At 43.0% G+C, this 12,660-nt stretch overlaps 1 long non-coding RNA gene across 1 annotated transcript; it reads left to right on the top strand.

The window, feature by feature from the left end:
* Positions 1–378: 378 nt before the first annotated feature.
* Positions 379–12,224, top strand: LOC130541550 (uncharacterized). Its single transcript, XR_008955620.1, has 4 exons — positions 379–744; positions 1,295–1,468; positions 3,873–4,117; positions 12,189–12,224. It is a non-coding gene; the product is annotated as an uncharacterized LOC130541550 (long non-coding RNA).
* Positions 12,225–12,660: the final 436 nt, after the last annotated feature.

Here is a 12,660-nt window from a genome sequence, read left to right as displayed (position 1 = left end):
TGGGAAAAGTGAGAGATTCAAAGCATGGGGAGGATTCAATGTGAGAAGATTCTCCATTGCTGGCTTTTAGAGATGGAGGGGGCCACATGGAAAGGCTGGAGAGTGCCTCTAGGAGTTAAGAGTGACCCCTGGCTGATAGCCAGCATGAAACAGAGCCCTTAGTCCTATAACCCCAAGAAATGGAATTCTGCGTACAACCATGAGAGCTTGAAAGGGGATCCTTGAGCTGTAGAAAGGATGGCAGCCCAATACCTTAATTTAAGCCTTTTGGGACCAAACAGCAGAGGGCTCAGCCATCTTATGCCTAGACTTCTGATCTACAGAAACTAGGAAAAAATAGTTTTACCGTACTGTTTTAAGCCACTAAGTCTGTGGTAATTTGTTACACAACAATAGAAAACTAATTTGCCCAGTAATTCTCATTGTGAGATCTTAAGTCGAATTGTTTTCTTTCCATCATTGTCAGTTTCCTTGCCTTCAAGTAAGAGGATTTTCTAGTCTAGAACACTGGTACTCATAATAATTATGTATTAAAATCACTTAGATTGTGAGGGGAAGCTTTAAATGTAGATTCCAGACCTTTCTCCTGATGTCCTGAATCAGACAATCTGGGAGCAAGGCTGGGGGCTGCATTGTTAACTGGTTTCCTAGGTGATTCTGATGTTTGTGGGGCTGGATCCCACTGGGCAGGACATCTGCCTATACCCTGGAATAAGAATATACAGTCTCTTCCAGCACTGACAGGTAAAGTTGGCAGGGAAGTCCTTTTTTTTTTTTTTTTTTGTTACAGTCGGAGTTACAGCCAAGTATATGCAGTGCTCGCTAGGTGTAAGGCATCTCATGAGGACTGTCTACCTTCTCTTGTTAAATCCTTGTGATGAACTATAATGACCTGTAAGGTAGGCACAATTATTAGCCAGTCTTCACTGTAGCTTGAGGAGACAGGGCCAAATTTACACAATGCATAAGGGTTAGAACTGGAATTTGAACCCTGATCTTTGTCATTCCCAGTTGGGGGCTCTTAACCACTAAGTACTCCTGTGCTGTGAAATGGAGTGTCCATTCATTTCTGTATCTGTAGCACTAAACACACTGTCTGGCATGTGATAGATGAATAATAAACACATTTTGCTTATTAAATTCTCTGGAACTCCATTGCGCCACTCAGTGCAGGGCAGTTTTTGTGACAATGGAGAGGGAGGAGGAGGACCTGGCCAGGACCTTTACTATGTAAGGGCTCCCTGCCCACTGCTGCCTCTCTGTGTCAATTCTGCCTCGTTTTCTTTCTCTACAGTTGTCTCTTTATGTGGGATGAGCTAACAGCAGCCACTCCCATACTGTCGGATCCTGCTTCCCTTGCCATAGCTGATTAACCCAGGGTAAGACACTGGGAATTGGAAACTTGGAGTGGAAAGACTCTGATCGTAGTGGTCTCTGGAGCCAAATCCCATTCCACAGCAATGTTCTGGTAAGAAGGCCCACACAGCCTTCCCTGCTGCCTAGACCCCTGGAGCCAGCCCACCTCCTTTCTTCTTGAACATTCCAGCATCTTTCCATTAAGTTCCTTTTGTGGCTTAGGAGGTTCTCTTTGTGACAAAGAACCTCTGCGAATGGAGGAGTAGAGACTTGCTGAGCTGGAGGGCATCTGAAATGCCATCTTCTGCTTTGTGTCGTCTGGCTGGGCATGACAGGGAACTCTCTGCTTGATGCGACTCCTTCAGACCCTTCACACCGGCCCAGTTTTCTCAACTCATTCATGCTCTTCCCCCCTTCCACTACCTCTCCAAAATGGACTCAGCTTAGAGGATGCCATACAAGCCCCACCTCCTCCATGTGAAAGGCTTAAAAGAGCCGTGCCATAAATATTTAAGATATCTTTCCTCTCTGCTTCATTCCCTGACATTTTCTCCACCTTTAATTTTCACTAGTTGCAACACAGGACGTTCTTAGGGTAAGAAAAATCTATTTTCTGTATGAATTGTCACAAATTCCAACTTAGTGGTATCATAATAGCTAATATTTTTGTGCTAACTCTTAAAAGCCAGGTTTACTAATGTAAGTTACATGCTTCATGAAGTTAGATGTGCTTAATATGATTTTCTCAAAAAATTCATTGAGGTGTCATTACTGTTATTCCTTGTTTCATAGATGAGGAAATTGAGAGGTTGAAAAGTTCTAAATGAATAAAATTATATTCCAGAGCTGTCTGTGTCCAAACAGTGATAGCAAGATCAAATTGTAAAGCATCTCTATTTCCTTTTTCTGCCACCATCTCCATGCCATTTATTTTGGATATTGGAAAAACAGAAAGACAGTGCTGAACATTTCAGGGTAATGTGAGTGGTACAAGAAAGTTGGACACCAAAGGAGGTCATGTAACTGTTGAGGGTGAAGAATTCAGGAAGACTTTCCTGAGAGGTATGGCAGATTATATTTTCTAAAGAAGGCTGCAAAAATATTTTCCATCCCACATGTTTTTTCTACAATCTTAACACTCCTACATGAAGAGGTAGGGTCTGTGTCCCCTCCCCTTGAACATGGGTGCATCTTTGTGACTGCCTGGACAGACAGAGTACAGAGGAAGGGACATAATGTGACTTCTGAGGCTAAGTCATAAAAATGCCATGTTCTTTTATTTTATTGAGAAGCTCCCTCTTGCAACTCAGTCACCATGCGGTTTAGAAGCCCAAACAACTGATTAAGAGGAACTGAAACCCATATCCCTGGGTGAGTTCCCAGCCAAGAGGTAGCACCATTTTTTTTTAAGCAGTGTAAGTGAGTGATCTTGAAACTAGATCCTCTAGTCTTCAGATGAGCTACCCCAGCTGATGCCATATATAGCAGAAGTAAGCCATTCCCCTAGGTCCTGCCTAAATTACGGATTCATGAGCAAAATAAATGATGGTTGTTTTAGGCCATCAAGTTTGAGGTGCTTTATTAAACAGCAATAGATTAATGATACAAAAGAGGCTTTGAAAGATGGGCATCTTTCCAAGCAAGGTTCAGAGGGCCATATGCTGCTTATTGACAGCTAGTAGAAGTAGTAAAAAATAAAATTTAATTATAATAATGATACCACTCTTAGTAACTGTAGTGGTAGTTAAGTTTCACTAAGTTCTTTTTTGTGCTATGCTCACACTAAGTGGTTCATACTTTACCTTATTTAATTCTAATAATGACTCTAGGTAGGTACTATTACCCTCATTTTACAGATGAGGAAACTGGGGCTTAGAGAATTTCACTTCTCTTTATAGCCACCTGGATTCTAACAAACTCACTTTCGTAGTATTCCCAGGCTTGAACATTTCCTTCCTGATTGCCCAAACTCTACCAGATGATTCATTCTTTCATCCAGGCAGGGCTCATCTAGCCCTTTCATGGAAAGGAATGCTTTTAATCAGATTCACACTAAAATGAGGATGACTGGAAGGTAGACAGATGCATTTTTTTCACCCGTCTATTTGCATTTTCAAGGTGGATATTTGTTAATCAAATTGAAAGCCCTTGTGTAGTGCATTTCTGTAGCACTATCTGGAGGCAGAGGACCTCTTCCTAGCACTTGCCAAATGATTTTGTGCCTTAGACAAAGGCCAAAAATCCATCCTGACATGGTCCTGGCAGCTCACACCTGTTCCTCTTTTGGCAGTTTGGAAAGTGGGCTGCTATACGTCATCCCCTCTAATCTCTGCCCCAAACTGAGTTGTGCTATCACCCTTATGTTACCTTTGAGGAATCCACAGCTCAGGTAAATTCATAGCATGCCCAGGATCACACAGAAGAACCATGATCAAACGTGAGTCTTCTAACTTCAAAAGCTGGGTCCAGTCTGCAGCATGACATGCTGTATCTCCCACCCTATGTGAATGATTCAGGAAGGTGGATGATAAGAGACAGCAGCTGGCAGAAGGAAAGCAGTGATCTGAACACCTAACGGGAATCCTAAACAGTGGAGAAAGGAGAGCAAACATTAAAAACTCATGGATAGAAAAAAAGAGGAAAAGAAAACCATTTGGAAGTGTTCATTGAGTTGATGCACTGGATAATTTAATAAACTGTCTGTTCTGATCTGTCTTGCTTCCCTGCTTTTAGCAGGGTGCCATATGAAAGCTCCTACATGGTAATTATAGTGGATGATCTTTTCCCCTGTCTGGGATCTTTATGGTGTGATTTGGATAGCTCAGCTGCTAAGCTGTTTTTCTTGGGAGGCAGAGTGTGGGGCATATGTGAAAATATGTGTGAGAGCTTGTGTGTGTGTTGCGGGGGTAAGGGACAGTGGCTGGGATTGGCCCTTAGAATCTCTTTTCCATTGTGGCAACATTTTTTTCTGCTGCTTCTTGGGATCTTGGTGCCAGGGTAACCTTCCTGCCTTCTACCTGATCACATCTTTCTCGGACTATGGCCTCAGGACTCAAATCCCTGCCAAATGTCAATAAATTCATCAGATTAATGAATCCTTTCCTAGCTAATATGGTTCTCAATTAATCAACAAATAATTATTAAAAGCCTGTAAGTGCCAGGCCCTGAGAATGTCCATGCTCTCATGAACATAGGTTTTAGTGGAGGAGATTGTGGGAAGCAAGAACACAAGTAAGTATGAATTCCAGACACTGATAAGTGATAATAATAATATGATGGCATGTTTTTTTGTTTGGGTGATCAGGGGACTAAGTGATGTCTAAGGGCCCTGAAATCCAATCTGGACCTAAATCTAATCTAACCTGCCTCTAATCTGATCTAAAGGAAGGAGAAAGAAAGGAAATCTTGTCAAAGAACTCACTTAGGAGAACTCTTTTCCAATTTGGCTTCCTGTGTATTGATGAGGCAGGCTGTCCTGTTACTTGGCATGCTAACTACCAACTATTTCTTCCTTTGATTTCAAAGATCTCATTTCAGGATAATGATGACCGTGGTGATGACTGTTAATAAACCCAATGTTTAAAATTCTATGGAGAAAAAAATTTAAAACATACAATTGGGAATTGCTCTCAAGAGATTGGCTTTGATCCTTTCAAATGGGGTGCACTAACTAGATATGAGATCTTGAGCAAGTTCCTATCTCTCTGGGCCTAGTTTCACCATCTGTAATATGATGGTATTGAGCTAGATCAGTGGTTCTCAAACTGTGGTCCCTGGACCATTAGTGGCAGCAGCACTTGAGTACTTGCTAGACATGCAAATTCTCAGGCCCTACCCCAGACCCACTGAATCAGAAACTAAACCCTGGCAATCTGTGTTTTAAGGGGCCCTCCAGGTGAGTCTAATGCACCAAAAATCTAAACACCACTGAACAAGATGACCCTTAAGGCCTTCCTGATCAGCCTGTGTTTGCTTCTCAGGCCTGTTGGATGAAATTGGCCTGGAGTGGGATCCTCAGAGGGAGGGATGACAAATGGAGGAAGGTGCCTTTCCTGGTTGCTTCCCTCCCCTTTGAAAATTTTAGTGACTTCTCCTTATCCCTGCTTTCTCTCAGTGTCCTCTGATGATTGGAGCTTACTAAGATGGGGGATTTTCCACAGGCCTGTTTCAGAGGTCCTGGAGAGGAGTTTTAATTGCCAGACTTCACATTGAGGGTGTTAACATTTATTAAAGTCAGCTCCTCTGATTGCCTTTTAACAAGGCGATGACTGTGCATAGGAGATAACACTGGGCCCAGCCGGGTGGGGCCCCAGAGGCAGCTTAAGATAATCAGGCCCAGGGAAAACAGAAAGGCAGCCTGGTATAGTGGTAGCAGAGACACAGCAGCAACTCTCATGCTGTTTGTGCTGGGGTGGCTGGGCCGACGGAGGGGTCCAGGCTGTTGTGGGATCTGGGGTGGTTTCAGTCAACAAGGTGGGCCTGGGGGAGAAGAAGGGAAAGGCTGGTAAGGTCCTGTTCAGGAACAGAACCACTACAGAGATGGGGCAGAGAGGGCCAAAGCTCTGGCCTCTTTTGTAATGTAGATTTGGGTCTTACCACTTTCATAATTTTGTGAGGAGGGATAGAAGATGGACTATATGCTATTGGGTAGTGGAGGGTGGAAAATGCTCTCAAAGACCTGGTTCTAGTCTGGATTTGCTGCAATTGCTCTTGGCTCCTGGCCCTTTCCTCTGCGGCCTCCTGTGGGCTCACACACCACAAGCTTACTTTTCCCTTCTTTTTCTTTTTAAACATTTCAAAAGCTTTAAGGGTACAAGTGGTTTTTGGTTTCATGGATGAATTGTATGATGGTGAAGCCTAAGATTTTAGTGCACCCATCACCTGAGTAGTGTACCTTGTACCCACTATGTAGTTTTTATCCCTCACCCACTTTCCAAATCCCGGCTTCTGAGACTCCAGTGTCCATTATACCACTCTGTTTGCCTTTGTGTACCCATAGCTTAGCTCTCACTTATAAGTGAAAACGTGCGGTATTTGATTTTCCATTCCTGAGTTATTCACTTAGAATAATAGCCGCTAGCTCCAGATTGCTGCAAAGGACATTATTTCATTCTTCTGTATGGCCGAATAGTATTCCATGGTGTGTATATATCATATTTTCTTTTTTATTTCTTTCTGTTTTTTGAGACAAGGCCTTGCTCTGTCACCCAGGCTGGAGTGCAGTGGTGCAATCTCAGCTCACTGCAACCTCTGCCTCCTGGGCCCAAGAGATCCTCCCACCTCAGCCTCCTGAGTAGCTGGGACTACAGGCGCATGGCACCACATGCGGCTAATTTTTTTTTTTTGTATTTTGGTAGAGATGGGGGTCTCACCATGTTGCCCAGGCTGGTCTTGAACTCCTGAGATCAAGCAATCTGCCCGCCTCAACCTCCCAAAGTGCTGGGATTGCAGGTGTGAGCCACCACGGCTGACCTACATTTTCTTTATCTACTCATCAGTTGATGGGCACTTAGGCTGGTTCCATATCTTTGCAACCGTAAATTGTGCTGCAATAAACATATGTGTACTGGTGTCTTTTTGATATGATGACTTCTTCTCCTTTGGATAGATACACGGTAGTGGAATTGCTGGATGGAATGTTAGATCTGCTTTTATTTCTTTGAGAAATCTCTGCACTGTTTTCCAGTTGTACTAGTATACATTTCCACCAGCAGTGTATAAGCATTCCATATTCACCACATCCACGTCTATGCCAACATCTTTTGTTTTTTGCCTTTTTAATAATGGCCATTCTGGCTGGAGTGAGGTGGTGTCTCATTGTGGTTTTAATTTGCATTTCCCTAATGATTAGTAATTTTGAGCATCTTTTCATACTTTTTTTTTGCCATTTGTATATCTTCTTTTGAGAAATATCTATTCATATCAGTTGCCCACTTTTTAATGGGATGATTTGTTTTTTTCTTTACAGCAGTAATTTTCAAACTGCATTCTCCTGGTCTTAAGAACTCAGCCTGGACTTCATCAGATCAAAGATCCAAGGAGTTGAATGGCTCTCATTTCTCTGGGGTCTGTGAGGAGAGGAATGGCCTCTGTTCCTTCCTCCCCTTCACATGTGGCATCTCTCATTTCATCTGGTTTTTGTCACAGAAGTTTGAAAGTATTATCACCAAGAAAAAAGAAAAAAAATACACAATTGGAAAGCACTATGCTCAATTACTTCTTTTTCTGTGATGAACTCTGCCTTCCTTCCCTGCTCCTGCCTATACTTTCTCTCAATTTCCCCCCTTGGTGAAAGGCAGACCCAGCGCAGCAGTTGCCCCTTCTCTCTCTTCTTTGTCTTAGCATCCCACTGTCACTACATGGTTCAGATTCTCCTCACCGGAGGCTCCAGAATCGGTCTCTTCTTTCTTTGCCCTCCCTTATGGTTATAGCTCAGGTCTTTGTTGCTTCTTGCCTGGACTTGCAAGGTAGGCTCAAAACTGGTTGTTCTGTTTCTGGTCCTGCTCCCTCACATCCTTGTAGCCTGCACCCAGTGTGACCTTGCCAAATGTCACTCTGAGCAGGTTATTCCCTGCTCCATGCCTCATTTTTGCCCATCAAGCCAAGCTCCTTGGTTCAGGGGTTCAGGCCCTCCATGAGCTGTACTTTTCAGTCTTATCACTCTCTGCTCAGCCAAGCCAATCTCCTGGTTTACTCAATACCTTTCAAGAGTCAGCTCAGGTGTCACTTTCTCTCTGGTTCCTGTCCCTGACTCCCTGAGCTGAGTAAATTGTTTCATTTGATAGGCAGATGACCCTCAAGATTATAATTTTATAACTGTCTTCTCTACAAGCCTGTGAATTCCTCAAGGGTACAGTGAGCATGGACCATTCATCTTTGTACCCATGATATATAGCAGGTACATAATACGGACTCTTTTGAATGCTGCAGGACTGTTCAAAGGACTTCTTTGGTCCCTTCCCACCCTTGTTTTCAAAGTACAGTGGTGTTTGCTTGGAGGTGAATGGTCAAAGTATAACTGAGGCTGCTGTGTTGGTGAAATGTAGTGAGCAGCTGGGTGGGCACTGAAGGGCTGAGTCATGATGCAACCCTTCTTAATTGCCTTGGGTTGGTCATTTGGCTTCTCTGGAATTTGGTTTTTCTACCCATGCATTTGACAACTTGACAGCAGTGAGAAATTTGTGTGTCTTTGGCACACAAATATTGAGATACAGTGGCAAGTTCTACCAGCGTGTATCCCACTAATAATAATAAATACTTATCAAATTGTTGAGCATGTACCAGGCACTGAGCAAAGGCTGAGCTCTACCCACTTTGTCTTATCTAATTCTTCTCACAACCCCAGGAAGTAGGTACAATTACCTCCATTTACTGAAGGCTCAGAAACACGTAAGCTACTTGTGCAAGGTCAGGAAGAGTCGGGATTCAAATCCAGGTGTAGAAGACTCCAAATGACTAACTAGTGGGCTGTCTGTCTTGTGGTCTGAGGAAGGTGAAATATGCCCTTACAATCATTAAAAGTGCTATGCAGCCCCTGGCTAGGAGGGAACTATACCCAGCACTGCTTTCTATAGCAGGCAAATACAGGTACCACATGTTCCCTTCCTGGGCTTCCTAGAACCTCATTATGGGGATGATGAAAATGATGGTGATGATGTAACTGCAGTGAAAATATGCTCAGGAGATAGTTGCCACCACCTACAGGCACTTGCTCACCTCTGCCCTCACTTCATACCACTCTTGTCCTTTTTTACCCTTCTCTGGCCATATGTACCTTCCTGCTGTTCCCTGTACATTTCAAGCTTGTTGCTGCCTCAGAGACTTTGCAGTTGCTATTCCCTCTGCATGAATGCCCTTCCACCTGCTCTTCATGGCTTTTATCACTCACTGCCCAGTTCTAACATCACCTCCTCAGAAAGGTCTTTCCTGATTCGCTGTCTAAAATATTTCCCTCTCTTCCCCAAGTTACATCCTGTCCCATCCCTCTGTTAGTTTCTTTTATAGCAGTCTGCATACTTTGTAGTTACTTTCTTCACTTTTTAAAATGTCCTTCCCCTCCTCCCTCAGACAGGAACCCTGAGGGCAGGAGCTTTATCTGTACTATGCACTTCAGTATTCTTACCCAGTGCCTGGCCCATGGTGTTGATAAAACAATTGTTGAGTGAATAACCAAATGAATGAAGGATGACAAATTCTCACATTACTTTTCCTATTCTAGGCTGGACAACACTTGAACTCACCCAATAACCTTAGCCAATTTTCTTAACTTCTCTGGGCCTCTGTTTTCATGCCTCTAGAATAAAGGAGTTGAACTAGAACAGGGGTCAGCAAGTGTTTCCTAAATGGCCAGAGAATAAATAATTTTAGGCTCTGAGGGCCATGCAGTCTCTGCTGCAATGACTGATCTCTGCTGTTCTAGTGTGAAAGCAACCATAGATAATATGTCAATGAAAGGGCATGGCTGTGTTTTAATAAAACTGTTTATAAAACAACAGGCCAGCCTGTGGGCCATAGTTTACTGACGCCTGGACTAGACAGCCACTAGAGACCTTCCTAGCTTGGACGTTTTAAATTACCTATTGGCCATCTTGTAAGGAGCCTTGCTTGGCTTCAGTTTCTTGGCCTTCATGATTAAAATCCCTCTTCTGGTGGCATGTAGGTTTGGGACCCTCAAAGGGGCAAAGCAATGTGGAAAGTAAAAATAGACCCACTAAGGCTGTATGACATACCAAGACTATAAGTGATGTTTGAAGGCTTTCCTGAGATGGTTAGAAACACTCAGATTATAGAATTTGGTGACTACCTTTGGAAAGGATCCAGAAGTTTTCTTTCTCAAGATTTTTTCCTCCCTTTCCCTGGAGGCTTGTCTAATCTCTTCAACCTTCACAGAACTCCTTGGGCTCTGAAACCCTGAGCTCTCGGTCTGTGTGTGACACCTCATCTCCTGCTCAGTTGCGTTGTCTTTCCTACCCACAAGCGTGTGTCTTCTTTCCCCACTGAATTATAATCTCCTTGACAACAGACAATTTTCTTCCTTCCTTTCTCTCAAATGGCATCTAATATTGTTCTGAGCACAGAGAACTGCTGAATAAACATCAGTTGACATTCTAAGAGCCCCCTGCCCTCCTTTCCTGTTATGCGTTGTTCAGGAGGCTCATGCCCTTGTGAGGACAGAGCTTGATGATGACTTTTCCTTTTGTTGGATTCTATTCCCTGTTATGTGTGGGTTCTGCCACCTGTCTGCTGGTTACCAGATACTTATCAGTGATATTTATAGTCAGGCTCTGTGGCTGGCCATGATGGTCGAATGGAGATCATCTGAGCCCACAGAAGTCAGAGAGGCAAGGCAATTGGGTGGGAGGTGAAGATCAGATGAAACTTGAGAACTGCATGAGAAGTAAAAACATTCCAGATTTAAGATTCAGCTCTGCCACTAACTTGCTGAAGGACTTAAGCAAACCACATAGCAAGTCACTTCAACAAGCCATAGCCTCCGTTTCTTTATTTAAATGGAGATTAAGTGAAATAATTTATATGAAGGTACGGGTAAAAAGTAAAGAATCATGCTCATATTGTAATAATCATTAGTAATGAGCCGTCATCACCTCTCACCTCCCTACTGGCCTCCCCACTCTCACCCTTGCCCACTGAGTCTGTTGTCTAAATGGCAGCTAGAGTTATCATATAAAGATGAATTGGATCTTAGATCTTGTCACTCCTCTGTGAAACCTCCAATGGCTCCCATCTCACTCACAGCCCAAGTCCTAATAATGGCCCGTTGGGCCCCACATCTCCTGGCCCCATGGCCTCTGATCTCATTTCCTACAAAACTCCATTCCAGCCACCTGCTCTTCTGTATTGTTCCCACTGCAGAGGCTTTGCTCTTGCTCTCCTTTTATCTAGAATGTTCTTTCCCTAGATATAAACACAGCTCACTGCATCATCTGCTTCAAGATATTACCCAAAGATCACCTTTCTCAGTGAGGCCTTTCCTGGGCATCCTGTTTTTAAAAATTGCTTCCCATTTCCCATTCCTGCTTAAATTTTCTCTGCAGCACTTGGTACCAGCTAACATAATATTTATGTCACTTGTTTTGTTTTCATCTGCTCCTGTACCCTGTGAAAGTTTCATGAGGTCAGAGAGTTTTATTGATGTACTTACTGCTACATTCCCAGTGTTAGCACAGGGCTTGACACATAGTCGGTGCTTAATAAATATTTGTCAAGTAAATAACAGAAGTTACCATTTCATTAGCTCAATAAGGGTGCCTGCTGGGGCACACAGGAACTGTGTGCATTCACTTTAATCCTTGGTTTATATGGATTCATCCATTTGCTATAGCTTGGTGCAACTAATGCTCTCCTCTTTCCACCAGGTCTCTAGGAAGACAGCATGTTGAAGTGACTAGGGGTTTGAGCTTGGCCATCAGACCTAGACTCACTAGTTGTGTGTGTTTCACAAATAACCTACTTCTCTGAACTTGGGTTTCTCGACTATAAAATGACAGCTTCTACCTTGTAAAGTTTTTATAAGGTTTAAATGGAGGATTATTAATTCATATAAAGTGTTTAGACAGGTCTTTAGCCCATGGTAAATTTTTGGCTAACGGTAAGTATTTTTATGTCACTAGCAGTATAATAACATCATAAGCATCTTTCAAGAGTGCATAGGCACAAGCATAATTTTAATAACTACTCTTTGTGTGAATTTGCTGAGTTGTCCCAAATATGTCTTTTGTGTTTAAATTTTATATCATCTGCTATTAGGACAGGCATGCCAATTTCCTTTTTTTCTACTTCTTTCCATTCTCCCTATCTTTCCTTTACTCTAGGATGAACATTCATCCCATCCGCACCACTTACTGGCCATGTGTCTTGACTCCAGCCACTATACCACTGAAGCCTCAGTTTCCTCAGCTGCGTAATGGGACCAAAAATCTCTGCCTTTCCTACTTTGCAGAGACAGTGACTGGACAAATTGAGAAGATGGATGTAAACAGTAACATACAAATATCAGGTTTGCTCCTCATTTTTATTGCCTTTCCCCAGCAATGGGTGTTTTTGTATGCCCCGCCAAGCCTCTCTGTTCTTGCCTGTCCTGGGGAATTAGCTGTAGCATGTGCACAATGGACACAGCTTGCTTTTTTTGTCTCTGATTCTGTGGGTTTATGATAGATGCCTCCCTGAAGCCAAGATAGAGTTCTTCTTTGGAGAACCATTTTAAAAAATGTTATATTGGAGATGACTTTCAGTTCAGCACGATAATTTAATTTTAATTATTGATGTGACTTGAACCTGGCATTT

This window comes from Pan paniscus, chromosome 4, assembly GCF_029289425.2.
Source record: "Pan paniscus chromosome 4, NHGRI_mPanPan1-v2.0_pri, whole genome shotgun sequence".
In the NCBI taxonomy this organism is placed as follows: Eukaryota; Metazoa; Chordata; class Mammalia; order Primates; family Hominidae; genus Pan; species Pan paniscus.
This window is presented reverse-complemented; position numbering and strand designations above follow the sequence as displayed.